The 21,998-nt window shown below is 44.9% G+C and overlaps 1 protein-coding gene across 3 annotated transcripts in view; it reads left to right on the plus strand.

Annotated features, from left to right (window-relative positions):
• CCDC136 (coiled-coil domain containing 136) overlaps positions 1–21,998 on the plus strand; it is a 391,788-nt gene that overhangs the window by 293,488 nt on the left and 76,302 nt on the right. The window lies entirely within an intron of this gene.

A 21,998-nucleotide genomic window follows, 5' to 3' on the forward strand; every position in this document is an offset into this window, starting at 1 on the left:
TTCCTCCATCTCATTTCTCGTTTCTTTCCTTGTTTTTGGATTTATTCTTAGGCTAACTATACAGGTCATTTCTCTGTTCTTTGGTCACTTTTCTCTTGACACTGCGTTAGGCAATCCCGTTCTCTCTACATTCTTGGAATGCCTGTTCGTAATCAGTGTTCTGTTCTAGTACCCTATTTATCACCCCTTGCATCCCTATGCATCTTCTGTCCCTTGGGAGCTTTTTATTTCTTTGCCGTTGCAACTCTCTTCCATCTGTTGTTGAATTCACACCTGCCCCCTTTCTTTTTGTTTTTCATCTCTATTTCCATTTCCATTATTTCTTCTTCTGTTTTTGGACCTTCTTTCTGGCTCCTCTCTCTTTTTTTCATTTCGGTTCGGTATATGACTCATAACACAGCAACTGGCTTGTGTCTGGTGAATGGATGAATCTGATTTGTTGCACTCAGTCTGTACCTTAGGCAGAAACCCATTCAACGTAGCACAACACAGACTCTATACACACAAGCAATGTTGAGCAGGGTTGCAAGAAAGGGGGGAAGTGCAGCCTATACCCATAAAAGAGGTTTATATGGTAGGCTCATTCAGGACATCATTATGGGCTAGGAGCACTACAGCGCATGGGTGGTAGGGTGGGTAGCTTGCCCCACCCCCAATTCCCCCAGAGTGGGCTGTTCCCACCACCAAGGGAACCATTGAAAATGTTACAGCTTGGCTTATGTTTGAAAGGTGATGCTAGTAGGCCATCATCTTAAAACAGTGTTACATTTTTGGACAAGAGAAGCATTTATGATTAGGGACAATTTTTTAAGCTGATAAATGCATAAAGATACTCCCAGGCATGGCGGGTACCGGGGTTTTCAACGCCCTGTGCAGCAACAGATGTGTGTGCCCCCACCCCTCCCCCCCAGTTTGCATATGTGTTGATATGTGTATAAGTGCAATCACAGATTAAGATGTAAGTGGGAGTGGTATCACTCTTTGACACTCGCGGGTATCACAGGAAGAAGTTACATTACAAGGAGTTACCATATGTGAGCCAAGGGTCCAGTACCTTATGTGTACTTTATGAACGGTCAACATCATTATTATATATGATGCAAGATTATAGACCAGAGGTCGGCAACTTGCATCTCTCCAAATATTTTGGACTATAACTGCCACAATCCCTCGCCATTGACTATGCTGGACAGGGCTGATGGCAGACTTATTCCAACACATCTGGAGAGTCAAAGCTTGCAGACCACTGTCATAGACAATTAACCACGATTGAGATTGTTTTTAATATTGTACATTGTGTGGTAAATTAGTTTCAAGGACACCCAACGTTGGCAGATAAGGCACCATGAGTTACCATTATTTGCCCAGGATCACACCCCTTAGTTAAGTGGTGAATCTACGATTCGAGCCCAGTCTGCAATTTAAGCACTTGGCCAGATATGTTCTCAGCTCTAGTTGGCACAAAGCTGTCTTAATGTGTTTGGCATCCAAGGGGTAAATGAGTACACTGCCTTAGGGAAATTACGGAAAAAAGTACACAATTGACAACATCAAACTGACAACTCAATAAATCCTCACAGAAACATGTTACTCAAAAAAGATATGATTTTAGTTGTGATTTTGGCAATCCTTAGCTGAAGTTTACAAGTACCAGAATTCAAACTAATCTGGGCCTAAAAACTGTCATCTGTATTTTGCATCTGTACTTTTAAGACTGAAAGGCACAACACATGAAAGTGTTATGGGGAAACCTACTGGTAGTTAGCGTTTGATACAGGCATGCAGCTTGTTATTCTACACTAAAAATTAAATGTGAAGGTGTACAGAAAGACAAGCTATTTTTATGAACTAAAGTAAAGTTTAGCAAGACATGACAACATCTTAATAGTAAAATTTTTGACATCAAGGTGCCAGGCCTCTTTAATTTGACCATTCTATTCACTTACCTTCTGTTACCAACACTATTCACCTTTATAGACAGTCTACCCTGACTGTGTGTGCCACTCTTCGCTCAGGCTTGGCAGCCACAGAATTAACGTGCGGGAGATTGCCATGGGGTAGCAAGCATAGTTTATTATTATTATTTTTTAAATGTATTAGTGCATTTGGTTAATCAATAAAACCTTTAGCAGACTGCATAACAAAAACAGATTTTCAAACATATTATTTTCACATACAATAACATTTGCATACATTCCACAAGTACTGCACTTAAATATACCATTATGTCCATTGCATGATTACTCAAAAACATGAATTATGGAAAGTGTAAAATATGTATTAAAATGCAATTCATCAATATGATAATATATAAAAATATATAAAATAACAATTATTAAAATGTTCATTGAATTACCGTAAAGTGCATAGGTTAACCTGAGTACACACCAGCAAGTAATCTCCTATGTATCTAGATTCATAAATGCAAGGTGGTATTACAATAGTCGCAATTTGCAAATGCAGACGGCTGCAGCAGTATTCACTATAGATTTAGCACCAAAAATACAGTTCCAAAACTGATCCGTTTCTACAAACTATCATTAGGGTAAAAGCTGTATAATCCTTTAAATACACCCTGTTTAATTTCGGGCAGCCAGTAAGACTATGCTGACGGGTCCCTATCGATAAGGTCCATAGTTGACAAAGTCTATCCTAATGTGAAATCCCTGCCCAGCTGCCAATGTGTTCCCGGGTAGGGAGAATATTAAACCTTCATATAAGTAATGAATCTTTTCAACTGCCTGCAACACGAGTAAGAGCTGGTGATTTATGCTGGTCATTTGCGCTATGCCTGGAAGTAATGTGTGCTAATTCACAAAGTATTCCACAAAGTTCTACTGTACAATACATTTATTAGAAAAGTCATAAATTGTGCTGCTCCAGAATTATTCTCTTGTTACAGCCGACACTTGTTTTCGACACTGGGTTGTTTTCAAGGCTGTTAATGTGAACATAATCTTAACAAAAGCATAACATGTGGTCATAGTACCAGAAAGAACAGTACATTTACATACTATATTAATCATTTATGTGCAGATAGGTATGACATGAGGAAAAATAGACAAACACACATGTCCTTCAAATATTAGCATTCTTCCTGGTGGCAATAGCCTCATTTGCTCAAAAAGATTTGTTTGGGTAAGGATTATATGAAGCACTCAATAACCCGTGCCCGGTCCAAGCATCCATGCGAGCTTTTTAGTGCACCCAAAACCATGTTTTCTATGTTTGTGTCTTGGACCAAATGTTCCCTGGTAAGCAGTGGCATGGGTGATTGGTGCCACCTGATTCGTAATCCCCAGTGAAGCCCACTCTCGTGTCCCCACAGGGTAGGCAAACAAATAGTAAATAGAACGCACCACTGGTGATATAGTAGTGTTGCTTTAAAAATGAGTAGTGTGCAAGTTTGAGTCTCTGCATTTATTATGTCATTAATATAACATCTGATGTGCATGTAAAATCGGGATGCTTACCTGTATACTACCTTGTCTTGATTGTCCAATGTGTTGTTAGTCTTCAAATGTTAATCTTGCTTGGTTTGCTAAAAGGGAGTGATAAGTAGTGGACCTAGTGTCACTTGTATACTACGCCTCAATAGTAGGCAAGGCTGTAAAATATTCTACCATAGCTTACCTATCTCAACTCATCAACCTCTCCCACGCTGGTGCCCTTGCCACCCACTGCCGACACATCTGGGGCTCCCTTGTACCCTGAGGCCCTTCTGGCTCCCTTGCCTACACTCTCCTCAATAACATCTTTGTCATCTTCGGCCTCTCTGCCTTCTCCTGCCTCTATCTTGCAGGCACTTGCGCCGCTTATGGGGGGGATGTGATGAATCAACCTCCGGGACACCAGTGGTCCAGGGATGAATATCGGTTTCTAAACCATCAATCAACCCCACACCTCTAGTACACCAGTAGGGATCGGACAGATTGGAATACAAGTGAATTGTAAGACCTGTTGTCCAATTTTGGTAACGTGGACGGAAGGGCAGGCTTATCTCTGCAAGGTCGTTGATCGTTGGTTAGTCGCAACACAGCAAACATACATTTAATGACTCAATGATAAAAGGGACTGTACAGTCAAGGTTGTGCACAAATTATTACTACAACAGACAGCACACTTCAAAATAAAACCCACCCTGTAAAGGAACCCAGAAGACAGACAGTTTCACGAAGGACAATGATGCACTATGGATACTGACAGGAGGGTAGATGCTAAAGTAATCAGTCTTGCTATTCAAGATTATTCGGTTCCAGCACCATGGGGGCAAAGGGTGGTAACTGTCTCTAGGTGCCTTCAGGGAAGGATCAGGGGGGCAGAACCACAATGTACTTGGTGCTGAAGAAGTTCTTGTTGCTCGACAGCATTGAGGCGGCTTCAGGGCACTTCGCAGCCCTTGAGACAGAGTTAGTGGCGGGAGACAGCTGCGGGTACCAGGCCGCAGGCAGTTCAGCAAGCGAGGCTGGATGGACGTCTGCAGGCTGTCTGGCTTGACGGCTTGGGGCCAAGAATCATTGTCTCTGTGCTGGTTGCCGGATATGGAATGCTGGTCAGGGTGGCTCGGACGGGTCTTGTGACTGCGGAGTGACAACAGTCAGCAGTGCAGCCGGTTGCCGTTTGAGAACTTGACTGTCTCGAAAATGTCCTTTAGAGATGGTCCCAGGGTGATGCTTGTGTGGCACTCCTCCTAGCTTCTTTGCAGGGCTTGTATCATTCTTTCAAGGCAGACGGCCCAAAGCTCAGGAGAGTGATTGCAGGCAACAGCTTTGTCCTTTGTCCAGAGATTCTCAGACACTTCCACCTAGGAAGCTTGCTGGCAGAACCTATCAGGGAACCCTTTGTCCTGGCTGGGTACCGGTTCTGGACCGGCTGGACTTGTCCTCTGATTCTGGTACCTTCCTATGTTCTCTGGGAGATGTTTAGTGGATGGATCCTGCTTCCCTCTTGGATCTCCTGGCCTTCCTTCGCTGGCAGAAGATGTAAGGTAGACTGTACCTTCAGCCTGGGTCCAAATGAGTCCTTCTTCTTACTCCTTTCAAAGTCGTCGGATTATCTGCTAAATTAGGGGTTCAGCCCTCTTTTAAAGCCAAATTAGCCCCAGTGACTGGTGTAGGCTAAGCTTACCTTAATGAACCAATCATGGGTCCCCACCAGCAATCTTCTGTTATGCATGAGGTCAGGACCAGAGAGGTCTGCAACAGGACAGATAAGGGGTGACAACATATACCTAAGTCCCACCCATCTCCCTGTCTGTTGTAGATCACAGTGCCTCTCTCGTTAACTGAGCCCTCTGTGACTCTTTACTAAAGCACAGGTTTCCCTTTAAGTTTGGGCTGGGAGTGGATTTCCTGTCTCCCCCAAACCACATACTTCTCCCCTCTGAGAGGGGTCAGCTCTGCAGGTGTTTGCCTACAGTAAATAGTGGACCCAGAAATTCATTTCACTGCCTTTCATACAGAGGGGTGGCAGCTAGTTTCAAGTTGACACATTGTATACCAAAGGGGTGTTAGACCTGCCTTTCCTGTTGTCTATCCGGCAAGCGAGCCCCCTCAGCAGGCTTGCCTCAATTATCTCTCATTAATATGCACTGCCAACCGCTGGAGTAGACAAAAGGAATGCAGATCTATGGAGCCTTTATGGTGTACCCGGGGATGCCCCGTTCCAGCTGAATATGACAAGAGAAGACAGCGCCTGTAGGCTGTGTCTTCTCGGAGTACACGTGACTATGTGTTTTGTGGAGGAAGCATACGAAATGTATGCAGAATGACCTCGCACATTTCTCAGAGGATGATCTCCCATCATTCATTTTCATTATTAAAAAATCAAAAGGCCCAGGCGAGCGCACTCTCCCTGTGTCGATGGTCGAATTGCTCACAGTGCCTCTGTCCCCTGCACACCCCCTTGTAAGTCTTTCAGAAATAGAAAACATCTCCACACTTAACTCTCGCTCTGCTGTCAAGCACTCCTCTGACATCTGCCACCTCCTTGAACACCTTGACCTTGATGTTCTTGCTCTCACCGAGAAATGGTTTAAGGACAGCTCTGTCTCGCGTTTTGACACACTTCTTCCTGATGGCTACAAGATCCTCTTTGTGCCCCGGCCCAACAGGCCAGGAGGGGGAGTAGCCCGTGGATCCCTGTTTCCATCATTCCCTCTCAGCCCTATTCTTCCTTTGAATGCCTGGTCTGCAGTATCTCTCTTGCCTGTCTCCTCTCTTACTCTGCTCACCTGACCTGGCATCTTCTCTTCTTTCCTCCTCCTCCCAACTCCTCCTGCTGCAGGATCTTAACATCCATCTTGACTCTCCTGACTCTTCAGGACCTTTCTGCAACCTATGTGACTCTCTCTCTCTCTATGTTTTACCCTCTGGTTCGACGCACACTGCTGACCACACCTTGGATGCTCTCATCTCCACTGAAATCCAACTCTCTATCCCTCTCACTGGACTGCTCACTCTCTTCTCTCTTCTCACTTGAAGCTTGCTGCACCTCTAACACTGGCACACCCTGCATTGCCTCCCACCTTCAAGGTCATTCGACCCATGAAAAGAGTGCCAGTGGCTGCCTTTGCCTCTACCTACTCTCCGCCTCCTACTCTTGCGGCTGACTCCCACCCTGACACAGCCCTCTCTAACTTTCACCTTTCCATTTTCCAACACTCTCGACATCCTCACCCCTGTCGTGATGGTTCAACTGAAACCTGCCAAAAGTGCAATTCTTGGTACGACTCTGATTTGGCTGACCTTAAACGCAAGTGCAGGGCAGCGGAATGGAAATAGGGAACTTCAGGTGCACCCTCTGACATACTGGCCTGCCGCCTTCTTCAAAAGCAATACAGACTCTGCATCCGGTCCAAGAAAAGAGTCCATATTGAAGCCTGCATCTCCGTGGCATCCAACAACATGGCTGAACTCTTGAAAGTCTGCAAGGAACTAGCCAACCTTACTGCAGCCTCATCCTCTATTGCACTCACCCAGGCCCTTTGCTCGGCCCTGGCTGGCAACATCACCACCAAAACATAGGGCATCCTGTTCTCTATCTCCTCCGCACCCACTCATGCACGATCATCCCTTGGGCCCCCCTCGACCACCCTCTCCACTCCCCATCTTCTTCTCTCCTTCCTCTCCCTTGTCACACTTGAGGAATTTTTCAGGTCTATGAAAGCCTCTTCCAAACAGGTGGACCCCTGCCATTTCAAAACCATCAAGGACATCATTGACTCTCTTGCTCTGGAATTGGCAGACCTCTGCAACCGCTCCTTCACCACTGAGTTTTCCCCACTTCTCTCAAGCACTCTCTTGTGCACCCTCTGCTCAAAAAACCCTTAGCCGACCCTTCCATTCTGGCAAACTATTGCCCAATTTCTATCACCCCTTTCCTTGGCAAACTCTTGGAGAAGCTGGCTATCGCTCAGATTACCCTTCACACCGAATCTGTTGGCTGTGCATGACCATCAGTCTGGCTTTAGAGCATCCAGAGGCACAGAAACTGCTCTTCTGAACACCCATGAAGACTTGCTCTCAAATCTTGACTCAAACTCTCCCTCTGTCCTCATGCTTCTTGAACTCTCTTCTGCTTTCGATACGGTAAACCACAACATCCTGATCTCCCATCTGCGTGATACCCTGGGCATCACAGAGCAGGCCCTGTGGCTAGCGTCCTTTCACAGATCCTCCTTCCCAAGTGGAACTTGGTTCCTTTCTCTCCGCTATCACTCTCTCTACTTGTGGTGTTCCCCGGGGATCTAATCTATCTCCCTGGTTTTTCAATGTCTACATGGCCCCTTTGGCCTACATGATCTCTTTTTTCACCTCCAACTTTCAGTGTTATGCAGATGACACACAGATCTCTTTCAGGCTACCCTTGGCCTCGTCCTCCTCCTCGTTCATCCCTGACTGTCTGTCCGCAATTCTGTCCCGGTGTGCTGCTAATGATCTCTGCCTTAATGCCAGTAAGACAGAGATCATCTTCATTGGGACCCCTGACTCTGCTTTCCCACTTGCACTCTGGCTGGCCTCCCTTGGTCCTGCACCTTCACCCACCAGTGAGGCAAAAAATCTGGGGTCATCTTCGACTCCACTCTCTCCTTTTCTTCTCACATCTCGGACATCTCTAAAAAGTCCCACTACCAGCTGCACTTCCTCAGAGGTATTCTACCTTTTCTCACTTTACCCCAGAGGCTCACCGTCTCCAGAGCCCTGGTTCTCTCTAGACTGGACTACTGCAATAGTCTCTTTCTCAATCTTACTACTTCTAATCTCCAACCTCTTCAACTTTTCCAGAATAGAAATGCAAGACTTATCATTGGCCTCAAGCGCAAGGACCGCATCTCTCCGTTGTTGAAATCTCTCCACTGGCTCCCAGTGGCTGCAAGGACAAGTTCAAGTCCCTCTGCATAGTCCACAAGGCTTTCTGGGGCCGTGGCCTGCACTTCTTTCAATGCTCTTTCCCTAAATACTCCCCCTCTAGAGCCCTCCGCTCGGCCTCTTCCAACTCTCTGCGGGTGAGGCGTTCCTCCAAACAGAGATTTGGGGTAGAACGTTATCCTCTGCAGGTACCTCCCTCTGGAACAGCCTCCCTGCCTTTCTCTGTCTTGAGCCGGATCTCCTCAAGTTCTGGAAACTCCTCAAGACCTTCCTCTTTCTCTCTCCCTCTCCCCTGCTTACCCCCATTCTCCTCTCTCCTGCTTTCCTCCCCAACTCTGCTCAGTTTCGCTGACTGATCGTCTGGTGCTTCTCCAGAGCCACACAGTTCCAGGCACCCCTGGCAGTCCTACACTTGCCTCCGGGCCTCTGCACTCTGCCTCACACTTCTGCACAGGGAATACCTTCCATGTGATAGGCAACCTCTTCTGCACTTAACCCAGTCACCTGATGGACTGGGTGCACTTGTTCCCCCTCCACATCCCTCGCACTTCCTGTCTGCGCATTTGCATGACCTTGAATGCACTACGCCTAGCAAGATCGCTGGTCCTCTCCTCCTTTTGTCTTCCCTCCCTAGCTTGGTTGCGCTGAAACACTTGTGCATAGGCGCATTATTAATGATGACGTATCATCATTCAATATGATTGTCACGAGGCCTATCATGGTAGTTTATTGTTCTGTATGTCCTCCCCTCCTCCCCCCTCCTTCTCTCCACACGCCCTGTCATGCACTTGGATGATCTGGCATGTCGTTAGGCGTAACACAGCAGCTTATTGATTGTTGCTCTTCCATTCTCCCCCTCCCTTCTCTCCTTCACTCCTGTCATGCACTTGCACTAGTAGAAATGCCTCTGGCCTAGTATACTGGTTAATTTTGTTAGATCACTCAGAAACTTCAAGGCCTTAGAATAACTACTGTTTTCCCTTGTTCCCTTCCCACCTTGAAGCGCTTTGAAGCACTTCACTTGTGTATAAGCGCTTTACAAATGAACAATTACAATTACCTCCAATAGTTTTTCTTTCCACGCCTGTTGTGAAGTGAATTGACTAGACCATGGCCTGGTCTCTTGAATTCGTCCAGAAAAGCAATGAGCCATGAGGATGCAGCCTCTGATGATTATTAAGTTGCATACATTTACTAAGGTGCCCTACCAGTTAATCTTTCTTTGTATGCCTGCATACAATTATTGTATGTAACTTCATATAGCTGTTACATCGTATTTGATTTGTCAGTGAAATACGGACTTAATACGAGCACAACAGTCCCTCACCAGATATTCTTTCCTCAGTTAATGCAACACTAAGGGCCTCATTACGACCCAGGCGGTAAGTTACCGCCTGGGCCGTGACTTTACCACCATGGCGTAAACTACGTTTACGCCATGGTGGTTGGCGGACTTACCGCCCCATTCCGACCTAGGCGGGGCGGTAAGTCCCCAATCCCCATTTACCCTTCCCCATTCCCATTTTTGCCCCATAGGGCATAATGGGAGTGGGGAAGGCGTTAATTACGCCACCGTAAATTACGGTGGCGTAATTAACTCCATGGTCCCTTAGCGCCATGGATTTTAACACCTGCTAAAAGCAGGTGTTAAAAGCACTATGGCGCTAGGGGACCTCGTAATTGGCGGTAAGGGGTCGGCGCAGCTAACGCTGGCGTTAACCCCTTACCGCCAGGGTCGTAATGAGGCCCTAAGAGCTCACCAATGCCTCCTCAAATATTCTTACAGTAGCTAGTGTGGCAAATGCCCGATCCCTCAAGATTACGCTTAAAAATATTAAATAATTCTGTTGCTGGTCCTGTAAGAGGCCGCAGGCTTGTTGTCCTTCTTACCTTCAGAAAACCCTTCTTTCAGTTGATCGGGATTGATTCTGGGCACCTCCTGCAGGGGGGATACTCTGGTTCCATTTTGGTTGTTTATTTATGGAGTACTGTGACGTCACGGCATATGTTTACTTTCTTTGAGAATGCATATTCATCCAACCCACAATCCACATTGGTGTGGTTTAGTGTTCAAACTCCTTTCTGTGTTGCTGGTTAATAGTATGCATATTTTTTAATAGTGATTTGTTTTTTAATAATTTATTGTGAGTGGGCAATGATCCCGCATTGGTCACATGTCAATGTGTGAACACTGTTTCAACTTGGTTCGTGAGGTATGTCATTGTGCCTAGCGTGGGGTCCTGATATGATTAGGTCTAGCATGTAGTATTGGTCCCTTCACAGGGATTAGAAAAACGGGTCCTCTGATGGTGTTATATGGTCTCAGGTGAACCTGGCAATGGTGCATTTGGTGTTCTATACAACCCCTCTGATTTGGATATGTCGTTACATAAATAACACAAGAGACTAACATATCAATCATGATTATAATGGTCATTCATGTCTCAAAATGTGATATATTAATCAGCATGCAATATATCAGTTCTTTAATGTTGCAAGGGTCCATAATCACAGAAAGACATTAATCTTGTGTTTGGTGTTGAGTCCTTCCTTGACACATCGTAAAAACCAGATACATTTGGACTCCATGCGCCTCAGTTTCAATTTCAGATCTCCTCCTATTATACCACATTTGGCTCTCATGAGTCCAATCAACTTCAGATCCTTTTTGTCTTCCATCTAGTGGCACTATTGCCAATGTACGGCAAGGGGCAAAGTATGGTCTTGGCTATTTAGGCTTGCTAGGTGCTCTCTGATTCTAACCCGTAGCTGTCTGATGGTACTCCCCACATACAGGTTTTTACACACACAAATTATAGCATAGTCTACAAAGGTCGTTCTACAGGTGATGAAATCCTTGATCTTGATCTATATGCCCCCTTTGTTGGTATATTCACTTGCTGCAGGTACTGCACTTGTGGAAGCCTGTCAAAGTTCTCAGCCAATCGCTCCCACTCCTCGTCTTGGTGCGGCTGGTGTCTAAAAATGAGGGACACGATTTGTTTCTGATGGTAGGTGCTCTTGTGAACACAAATGTGGGTTTACTGTCTAAATACTGCTGTATGCCATAAGTCAGAGTCCATGAGCAAAATATGCCAAGGTCTTTGAACTATTCTGTAAAGGATATGTGCATCTTTGGAGTATTGAAGTATTTAGAGATGATGTCAATGTTCCTATGTACTTTACTCACTTTACTAGTGGGTTGCAGCATGGTTGTTCTGTCAAGTTTTTTGGTTTGTGTCATGTGATTTATTAACAACACTATGTGGGTACCCTCTCTTTTGAAATCTCTTGGTCAAGAGTTGGCATGCACTGTCAAAATGTGCTTCAGCGCTGCAGTTACAGCGTGCTTGGTAGAACTCTCCAGCTGGTATGTTATTTACTGTGGATTTTCGATGAAGGCTCCCTGCATGAAATGTAGAGTTGACCTCTGTGGTTTTACGGTATGTCTTTGTTTCAATTTTACCATCTGCGATGTAAATGTCGAGGTCCAGGAAGTCTATGTTAGTATGGTCAAAGTTCCCTGTTAGTGTGATACCAAGCATGTTGTCATTCAAGTATTGCATATATCTCTCGAAAACATGGTGCGAACCATGCCAGATGACAATAATGTCATCAATATACCGTCTCCATGTAATGATGTTGTCCGTAAATGTATTGTTTCTTAGGGCGTGTGTCTGTTCGTATTGAGCCATAAAGCGGTTGGCCATAGGGGGGGCATATTTGGCCCTTGATTTGTGCATAGTATGTATCAGAAAAAAGAAAAACATTATTAACAAGAGTGAATCTTAGAAACATTTTCAGCATTTCCACATGTAACCTGTATGACGCTGAGAATTCTCGATAAATATAATTGATTGGTTTGATAGCCAATTCATGAGCAATAGCTGTATACAACGCTGACACATCCATTGTTCCTAATAAGTAGCCCTCTCGCCATGTTATGTCCGACAAAACTGCAAAACCTGCGTGCCATCCCTGATATAGGATGGAAGTTCCAGGACATGCTCTTTGATTGCGTTGTCAATATATTGTGACAAGCCTTCAGTTGTCTACCCTATGCCGCTCAATATTGGGCAAACCATTGGGAGCATCTCAAATTTCTTGTGTATTTTGGGCAGGAAATACATTGTTGGCATGGTGCGGTCTGTTTTACTTAAAAAACATTTCTCATCATCTGTAAAGAGACCCAACCAATACCATTCTTGTATGAAGGCATGCAGTTCTTGAACTATCGTCTTCGTCGGGTTACCGTTCAATTTCTTATAACATCCTGGTGTTACTAGGTGTGCCATACCCATATTAATGTAGTCTTGTATATTCGTAACTACAACATTGCCACCCTTATCCAGCTCTTTAATCACTATATCTTTATCACCAGCAATGGTGTCTTTTGCTAGTTGTTTCCAACTGGTATTGGGCCTGTTTCTGCCTTTCTTTTTGCAGTCATTGGGCCTCATTACAAGTTTGCCAGTCCGGTAACAATGGTGCCGGTAAGCTACCGGCACCGTTGTTACCGGACTAGCAAACTACCAGTGCTGCTCGTGGGTGCCTTTTCAGCCGCCAAGTCTAACCTGGCGAGCGGACCTGCACCCGCGAGCAGACCATGTCGGATGCAAAGGCACCATTCACGAATGGTGCCGGTGCATCCAACCTCCCCATTCCCATTGAGTCCAATGGGACTTAAATGGGAATGGGGAGTGATATTTTCCGGCGCCTGGGAATGGGCAATTACCGGGTCCACCGGGGCTGTAATGCCCCGTTAATTGCCCATTCCCGGGTGCCGGAAAAATAATGATTTGTTTTTACCGGCACAGCTGCCGCCGGAGTCATAATGACACCCTTTGTCTAGATACTGATATATTTCATTAGTGACATCTTTGTGAAATGTTTCTCTAACACTTTCATTGGACAGTTACGACGTGAATTTAGATTTAGGTTTAAGTTCTTGTAGCTTCAGATGCCTTTCATGTACCTCTAGATCAGTGCAGATATCTTCCTGTCCATGATTAGTCTCCGATTCAAGAGACAGTAAATGGGTATTCTCAATGTCACCTATAACAAATTCACTCAATGGGTCCTGTGTTGACTTCGGAAAAAATGTTTTTACCTGGGAGGCAAACCTTTTTTTTTACTTGAGTTTCCTGACAAACTTAAAAACATCAATCTGGGAATTGGTGAAATCAGCCCCTGTGGTTGGAGCAAAAGATAATGCTTTATTCAAGACTTCCTCTTCTGCCTTCATGAGCTGCCTATCGACTAGGTTAACATCCAAATTGTTCACAATCATTTCCATGGCTGTTTCTTGGAACTGGGTCGTGTTAATATGCCTGTTGGTCCTGTGTCCTTGTCTGAGTTCCTCTTGACACCCACCCCTTTGTGCCCCTGATGTGGGGCTCCATGTCGAAATATTTTGCACAATTGGGTCTTGAAATCTTACTTGTTTGATGTTTCTTTGTATATCTTTTCTGTACCGTCGTATTTGTTCTAAAAAATCCTTTCCTTGTGTGATCTTGTCTGTCTCTGTACTATTTGTGGGTATTTCTGTAGTGTTAATACTTGCTCCATCAGATTCTATGTCAGAGCTGCTCGGTGATATATTCGGTGTACTCTCCCTTGATCTTTTGTCTATCTCATCAAATGTGGTCCAAAAGGTGTATACTCGATCTTCACGTTTGTCTATCTCATCAAATGTGGTCCAAAAGGTGTATACTAGATCTTCACGGTAGTCCTGATCATCTCTGAAATACTTTCCAAATTTCCGAATGTAATCTCATATATTTGTTCTTGTACCCATGTGTGTTTTCAAGGATACAAGAACAAATAGAAAAGGCGAAACAAGAGATTGCAGAAATGACCAATGTAGAGGTCACCAAACAGAAAAACTACAGTAAAATGTATGAAATCTTGAGGATTTATCAAGATGAGATTAAATTACAGAAATTCAGAAAGTATTTCAGAGATGATCGCATCCTTCAACCTTCTGGACCACAAACAGTTTCTGAATACACTTAGTCATACCGTTCGCCTCTCAGAAGAAGCTGTAACATGGATGGAAACCTTTCTTTGTGGCCACAATTCCAAAAACTCTTTTCTAAAGCGGTACGCATGTGAGCGTGAAGATCAAGCATGGCACTCTCGGTTCCGTAAGTGCTGTGGAAACCGTATTGCTTCTTATGGAGAAGGCCCATCGCGTCCATATAATATTGCAACTGGCTGGTGGCCATTTTGACAATTATTTTCAGGAGGAGAGGAGTGTTGGTTATTGGTCTTAGGTAGGAGTAATCCTTAGGATCTAAACCAGTTTTTTTTTTTTAAAAGCGGGTCACCACTACGTCCTTGATGGCTGCAGAGACCGAACCTTTTGCGAATGAAGCATTCTTTTTTATTTTTTATTTTTATTGTTGCGTGTTTAGCTTACAAAAATGTATAAAGACATCATACAAAATGCATAACCCTTAAAATCCATGATACATCACTTTAGCCTGTCACGTTAAATTAATCACAGAATAAAATTTACAAAGTTCATTCAAAACGGAGGCTCCAACATCTGTGATTAGCATTAAATGACCAAGTTAGTTTTTTCCAGTTCTTTAGTTATACCTTGCAGGAACGCATTCAAGGCCACAATTAGGGATATATTTAGCCCCCACATACATCTACTCCAGAAAAGGTTCACTGACAGCTCTGAATCTTTCACAAACCTATCTTCGAAAGTCAGGACACGCGCAGGCTCAAAATAGGGACAAGTAAGCACTAAGTGCTTGAGTGTCTCTTGGGAGTTGATATCTCCACAAAAACGACACCGACAGTCAAGAGGACTAGACCCTGATGCATCTTTATTACCCCAGTGCTGTGTCCTCTCGAGAGTCGGTACCTGGTTGAGCCTAAAATGCATATAACTGGTTCTTCCCCTATGACACGGAAACCTCTGAAGGTAAAGAGGCAGGCATACCCGAGCGTGGCCAACATTTGAATATTCTTAATAGGTAGAGTAAGAATTGACCCAATCGACCGTTTCCACCCAGTCTGCCCTAAAGAGAAACCTCTTCACCAGTCCTGGGCGTTGCATGAGATGTTCTCTAGTTAAGCCAAGGGAAAGTAGTATTAAGTTAATTTTATCACAAAACTTTCCCATGGATAAAACTGATTCCGATCGTGCAACCTCTCTTAAAGTTTCATATAGAGTGTTTATCGGCGGGTCACTTATGTTCCTAAACAGGGAAAGTTGTTTCTAGAGGTACCTTGCTTTGAGAGATATAAGGCAGAGCTCATGGAGGAAAACTCCATTGGGCACTGCCATAGATAAACCCAGTAGCTCTTTCAACAACTTTCGCTGAATGCTATTAAGAATCAGACTGATATCCTGGGTGCAAATATCGAGGCCATAAAGTAAGATGGGCTCACATTTGGCAAGATAGTATCGCCTTATTGGTATCAGAGAAAGTCTGCAAACCTTCACTCTCAAAAATTTCATTTGGGATTTAAGTTTGCATGCCTTCTCGTCAAGGCTCTGTTTCCATAGTTTCACACTATCCCTATTTGTAAGATTGTACCCCAAATATGTAATGGCCTGGACCTGGTCCACTGAATCGTCACCCATGGTCCACTTGTAAGTCTGAATCTTTCTTCTTTTAGAAAAGACCAAAATCCGAGATTTGGATGCGTTAGGCAAAAGATTGTTAGCAACTGCATAAAGATAAAAAAGACACATTTTTTCTCCTAGGGCCACATGGTGTACAGTCCAAGAAAATAAAGTCATCAGCAAAGGCCATCCACTCGACCGCCATCCTCCACAACCTGGCCGCTGCAATGGAAGGTCCCTGCCACACTCCCTCCACATTGCACACATACAGGTTGAAGAGAATTGGTGCCAATGAGCAGCCCTGCTTGACCCCCACATAAGTAATAAGTTCCCTGGACAAAATTCCCTCCTTAATCAAACAAACCTTAATGGTTGTGTTTCTATGAAGGCAAGGAGTTGGACAATCTTACGCGGGATCTTCATAGCTAGCAGCTTGGACCACAATCTTGATCTTATCACTCCATCAAATGCGTTTGAGAGGTCCAATGATGCTATAAACACATCTCCTATGTTGGACTGATGTACCGAATCTCTTAAATGTGCCAGAACCGTCGCATTGAGGTTGGTCCCCAGCTCTTCCCTGAAGCCAACTTGAAATTTGCTAAGATACGAATTGTGCCTGACCACTTTGTTAAGGTCTCTTAAGAGCAGGATGGCAAAAACCTTACTAGCCGCGTCAATGAGCGCTATGGGTCTATAATTGCTAGGGTTTAAGATATCTCCCTTCTTATAAATGGGCACGATGATGGATGGAACCCAAGATTCCGGGACAGTGTGGGTCTCAAAGATGTGGTTAAATACTGGTTTCAAGAGATTGGCCCATAGCTCAGGGGCAGCCTTGATAACAAATGGCAGAATGCCATCTGGGCCCGGGCTCTGGACGGCTTAAATTTATGAATGGCCCATATAATGTCCTTGTGGTCCCATGTACAGCCTCTAGAAACTGGAGATCCCAAATCCATACCTGGCCCTTTAACAAATTTCGAGGGCAGTGCAAATTTGTTTATATAATAGGTGATCCAAGCCACAGCTTGGATTGGACAGTCTAGACTGCCCTTAGAGAGGACTAAAGTCCTATTGACAGTAGCTCAGAATTAGCCATCCATACCCTTACCGAGACTTTCCATCATATTCTGGTGGGACTTCAGATAATGATCCATCCTAAGAGATTTAACCAGGTTTTTGTGTCTCAGAATTATCTTTTTCTTTAGAACCAAAAACTCCCTTAATGATAAGGACTGTTTTTGAGAGCCACCAGGTCCCTTCCTTTGTTAATTTTAGAATTATAAATTCTACAGTCCCATCTAAAGCTCTCACATTTATTGATGATGTTGCCTTCCACTTTACTAATTTTATAGGCACAGGTCAGCATAATGTTGTTGTACAAATTCCCCCCTCGTAAGTGGGAACTTTTTCCCCAAATCAGATTGGGCGGCTTTTATTAAGTGTTCTGTAAGGAAGGTATTAAATCTCCTAATGGTATTAGTATTCCAATTGACCGATCTCCCTTGTTTCACCACTGAAAGACCCATAAACTCAGGCCTTACTTGGATACCGGGAAGGGCCAAAGTCAGAGTGAAGGCTAAAGGGGTGTGATCCCCAAGGTCGGTATCTATGTGAGCCAAGTTCCCACACACTTGTTTCCATCCATTAGCCACGTAGAAGAAATAAATCCTGGAGCTGTTAGAGCCCCTCTTCCACGTATGCTTGGCTAATTCCGAATTACAAGGGTGGACCAACTTCCCCAGATCCCAACCATCCAGAAAAATGTCCCACTGGATCCCCCTGCTAAAATTGGGATAGAGAATGTTAGAAATAGCCCCCCTATCATTCCACTCGGTACCTTCGACACATAGAGAATTAAAATCTCATTCCATCACAATGCGTTGACCAAGACCCTTCTGTCATGCTTTCAGACTCACCCAATCACGACCGGGTGATATGCAGGCGGCGTAGAGAAACATGGACCCCTCCCGCGATCACCTCTGCTCGATCGTTAGTGGGACGCTACACTCTGAGGCATCCCTGGCGTCGATTTCCACGCCTGCAGTGGGGATTGCCTTGGAGACTGCAAGCGCGGAGGAGATCACCACTCCATACTGCGGTCCTCCGCTCGACGCGGATCGCCACGAAGAAAGGGTCATGTGACATGGCTTTCAGGAAACAGGCACCAAATGAACCACTGGATCATGTGACCAAGTGAAAGATCACGTGACCAGGAAAATGGATCATGTGACCAAGTGAAAGATCATGTGACCAGGAAATCGTCCCCGATTGGCCAACGAATCGGGAAGACTGCAATAAAAGGGGCTTGGCCTTTGCACACATTGCTTCTCAGCTGATCTTTCGGCGTTTAGCGATTTCCTGTGTTTTGAACTTCATGCTTATCGAATTTCTTGGATTTTGGACTTCGTTTTTCTTCTGGATTGCCCTTAAATTTTGGCGCTTGGATTTCTTCTGACCTGTATAACTGGATTATCTGAACTTTGAACTGTTTTCTTGGATTGTTTATGGATTGACCTTTGGATTTGGCGCTTGATAAACCTTCAGCTACCTTTTGAACTCTTGGAACTTTGTCAAGAACTGTGCACCTACAATCAAATCCTCTCCTCTCCCCTTCAGATCCCGTGGTCCCGTTATCCCTTCTGCACTACTCATCTGACCCTTGGGGGGAAAATTCACTTAGGTTCAACTCACTCATCATTCTCCTCCAGGGTAGGTCTTTCTTATTATTTGTTTGTGCTTGTTGTGAATACCGTGTAGCCATTAGCTAACCTGGTATTTTCTTTGCAGCCACCCGGAACCTGGAGTTTCCTGTTTCCCCCATCTGTGACTCCAATAACTGGTCAGTGAGTACTGGTGGTCGGGGACGGAGGTATACTAATCCACGTGGCCCTCAGGATTTGACAGACTGAGAAGCCTTTTACCACTGGATTATGGATACCTCCGCCGGGGATCCGGTGGCTGCGCTTGTACAAGCAATCACTGTCTTAAGGGCTGACATGACAGCCGCTAACACGGCTATTCATCAGCGGTTAGATGCCATACAAAGTGAAAGACACGCCTTACCACCAGATGAGGAGTTTGGAGATGCACCCGAACAGGCTGCACCACCTGTAGGGGCAGTTGCACCAGCCCCAGTCTACGTCCCCACCCCATTTCCTTTGGCAGCCCCCGAGAAATTCCAGGGTGACCCACGTAAATTTCGCACTTTCCTAAATCAGTGTAAGCTACATTTTTTATGTCGACCACAGGCCTTCCCTGATTCAACTACTAAGGCAGCTTTCACTTTGTCTCATTTGAGCGGCATTGCCGCTACGTGGGCGAATCCCCTGTTGGAGAATAATAGTCCCGTTTTGTATGATTTTGATAGACTGGTTGCAGAAATGACTATGGTTTTTGACACACGACATAAAGCGCAAACACGGGACCTCGAACTCCTAGATTTGACCCAAGGAAAAACCACATTAATAGAATACATAACACGATTCAACCAACTGTCTGTCGAAACTGCCTGGCCAGAAGAAAAAAAGGCGGTTGTGTTCTACAAAGGTCTCAGCGAACGTTTGAAGGACGCCCTGTCCGTCATACCTATCTTACCTACTCAATACCCTGAATTGGTTGACTTGGTCTTACAAGTTGAAAGAAACACTGAAACAAAGAGAACGAATCCTGTATTTTCCCTAAGCTCGAACTCTACAGAACAAACTAGCGAACCCATGCAAATAGGGGGAATACGTAGACCCATATCACCCTTAGAGAGAGAACGACGCAGACAGGCTAATGCTTGTTTTTACTGCGGAGTGTCAGGTCATTTTGTCAAGGAATGTCCCCGAAGACCCAAACAAAAGCCAACGGGTTTTCTGAAGGCTCGTCCTTAGATAAGGGGGCGCGGACGAGCCTACCAGTCAATCGTACATACCCCCTTCATTGTCGGATTCAACCAGCCCTTTGTTTCTTCCGGCAATTTTGTTTTCCTCTGACAATGTTAAACATCAGGTACACTTGGTCATCGATTCCGGGGCAACAGGTAATTACGTGGACAGTGCTTTGGCCGCGTCCCTAAATCTCCCTTTACAAAATAAAAAGCATCCAGAACCTGTACAAGCGGTTGATGGTTCTCCGTTGATTTCGGGCCCTATCAGGCAACAGACGGCACCCATAACTCTCATACTGCAGGACACACACCAGGAAACCCTTAGTTTTGACTTGATAACTACCCCTCAATACGGTATTATCCTTGGTATTCCCTGGTTACGCACACATAATCCGCTCATTAACTGGTCCTCGGGCTCCATTTCTTTCGAATCCTTGTACTGTTAGGAACATTGTTTGTTATCCCCAGAGCAGGCAACGACGCCAGAACAAGCGCTCGGGGCATTAGCTCATTTGTCTTTACAAGAATCACAGATGGAGGTTGACCCTCCTAGGCATGTGGTAGGTCTGGTTTCGGCCCAGATACCCTCACAATATCATGACTTCTTGGAAGTGTTTGATAAAAAATCATCTGAAAACTTACCCCTGCATCGTCCCTTTGATTGTCCGATAGATTTGGAACCAGGGGTCCCTGTGCCCCACGGACGCATATACTCCCTTTCAGCATCTGAAGACCTGATTCTTAAAGAGTACATACAACATTCTTTACGTTTAGGCCACATCAGACCCTCACAGTCTCCTGCAGCTAGTCCTATATTCTTTGTATCCAAGAGGGAAGGCGATCTTCGCCCCTGCATTGATTATCGCCGTTTGAACAACATTACGATCAAGAATAGATACCCTATACCCCTTATCACTCCACTGCTAGATCGTCTCACACATGCCACTATTTTTACCAAGCTCGATCTGCGAGGAGCGTATAATCTCATACGCATCCGAAAAGGGGATGAATGGAAAACAGCTTTTTGTACCAAATATGGTCTCTTCGAATATACCGTCATGCCCTTTGGGCTATGTAACCCACCCGCAACCTTCCAGAGGTTTATGAATGAAATATTCCATGACATCATAGATAACTACGTGGTGGTATATCTGGATGATATTTTGGTGTTTTCTCAATCACACCAAGATCATGTCATTCATGTACGAGAAGTCCTGAACCGGCTGCGCACACACTCCCTTTACGCTAAACCAGAAAAATGCCTATTTCACGCCAAGGAAGTAGACTTCCTAGGTTTTCACATCACGTCTGGCGGTTTGGCTATGAATTCAATCAAGATCCGTGCAGTCGCAGATTGGCCCATTCCACAAACTGTTAAAGAAGTGTAGTCATTCCTTGGCTTCGCTAACTTCTACAGGCGATTCATTGCAGGGTTTTCAGCCTTGGCTTCCCCATTAACTCAACTCACTAGCCCCCGTATCCCGTTTGTTTGGTCCTCTTCTCAACAAGATGCTTTTTCAGCTCTCAAAACGGCTTTCACCACAGCTCCTATTTTACAGCATCCCAATCCAGATCTCCCCTTTATTCTTGAAGCTGATGCCTCTTCCTATGCTCTGGGAGCTGTCTTGTCTCAATCATGCCCCTCCACAGATCTCCTACATCCGGTTGCCTTTCATTCTCGAAAATTCACTCAGGCTGAAATCCATTACACAGTCACAGAGAAAGAACTTCTATCCATTAAAGATGCATTCCAAGTCTGGCGTCACCATTTACTTGGGGCAAAACATCAGGTCACGGTTTATACTGACCATCGCAATCTTCAGGATTTGGCCACATTCAAGTGCACTAATAACCGCCAAGTCCGCTGGCATTTATTCTTTGAAGCATATGACTTTGTCATTAAGCACCGACCGGGCATAGCCCACGGCAAAGCGGACGCTCTTTCCCGCATTCCTGGGGGCGTTTCTTTGGCCTTGCTCCAACGTTGGTGTTGGTGGCCTTCCATGAACAGAGATACAATGGCTTATGTGTCTTCCTGTTCAGTTTGTGCCCAATGCAAAAACAGAAAAGGTCGTCCTCTAGGCCTATTACAACCATTGCCTCTCCCAGGTAAACCCTGGCATACAATTACGATGGATTTCGTCACTGACTTACCTAAAGTTAGTGG

Source organism: Ambystoma mexicanum, chromosome 12, assembly GCF_040938575.1.
Source record: "Ambystoma mexicanum isolate Mex_15411 chromosome 12, UKY_AmexF1_1, whole genome shotgun sequence".
NCBI classification, from domain to species: domain Eukaryota; kingdom Metazoa; phylum Chordata; class Amphibia; order Caudata; family Ambystomatidae; genus Ambystoma; species Ambystoma mexicanum.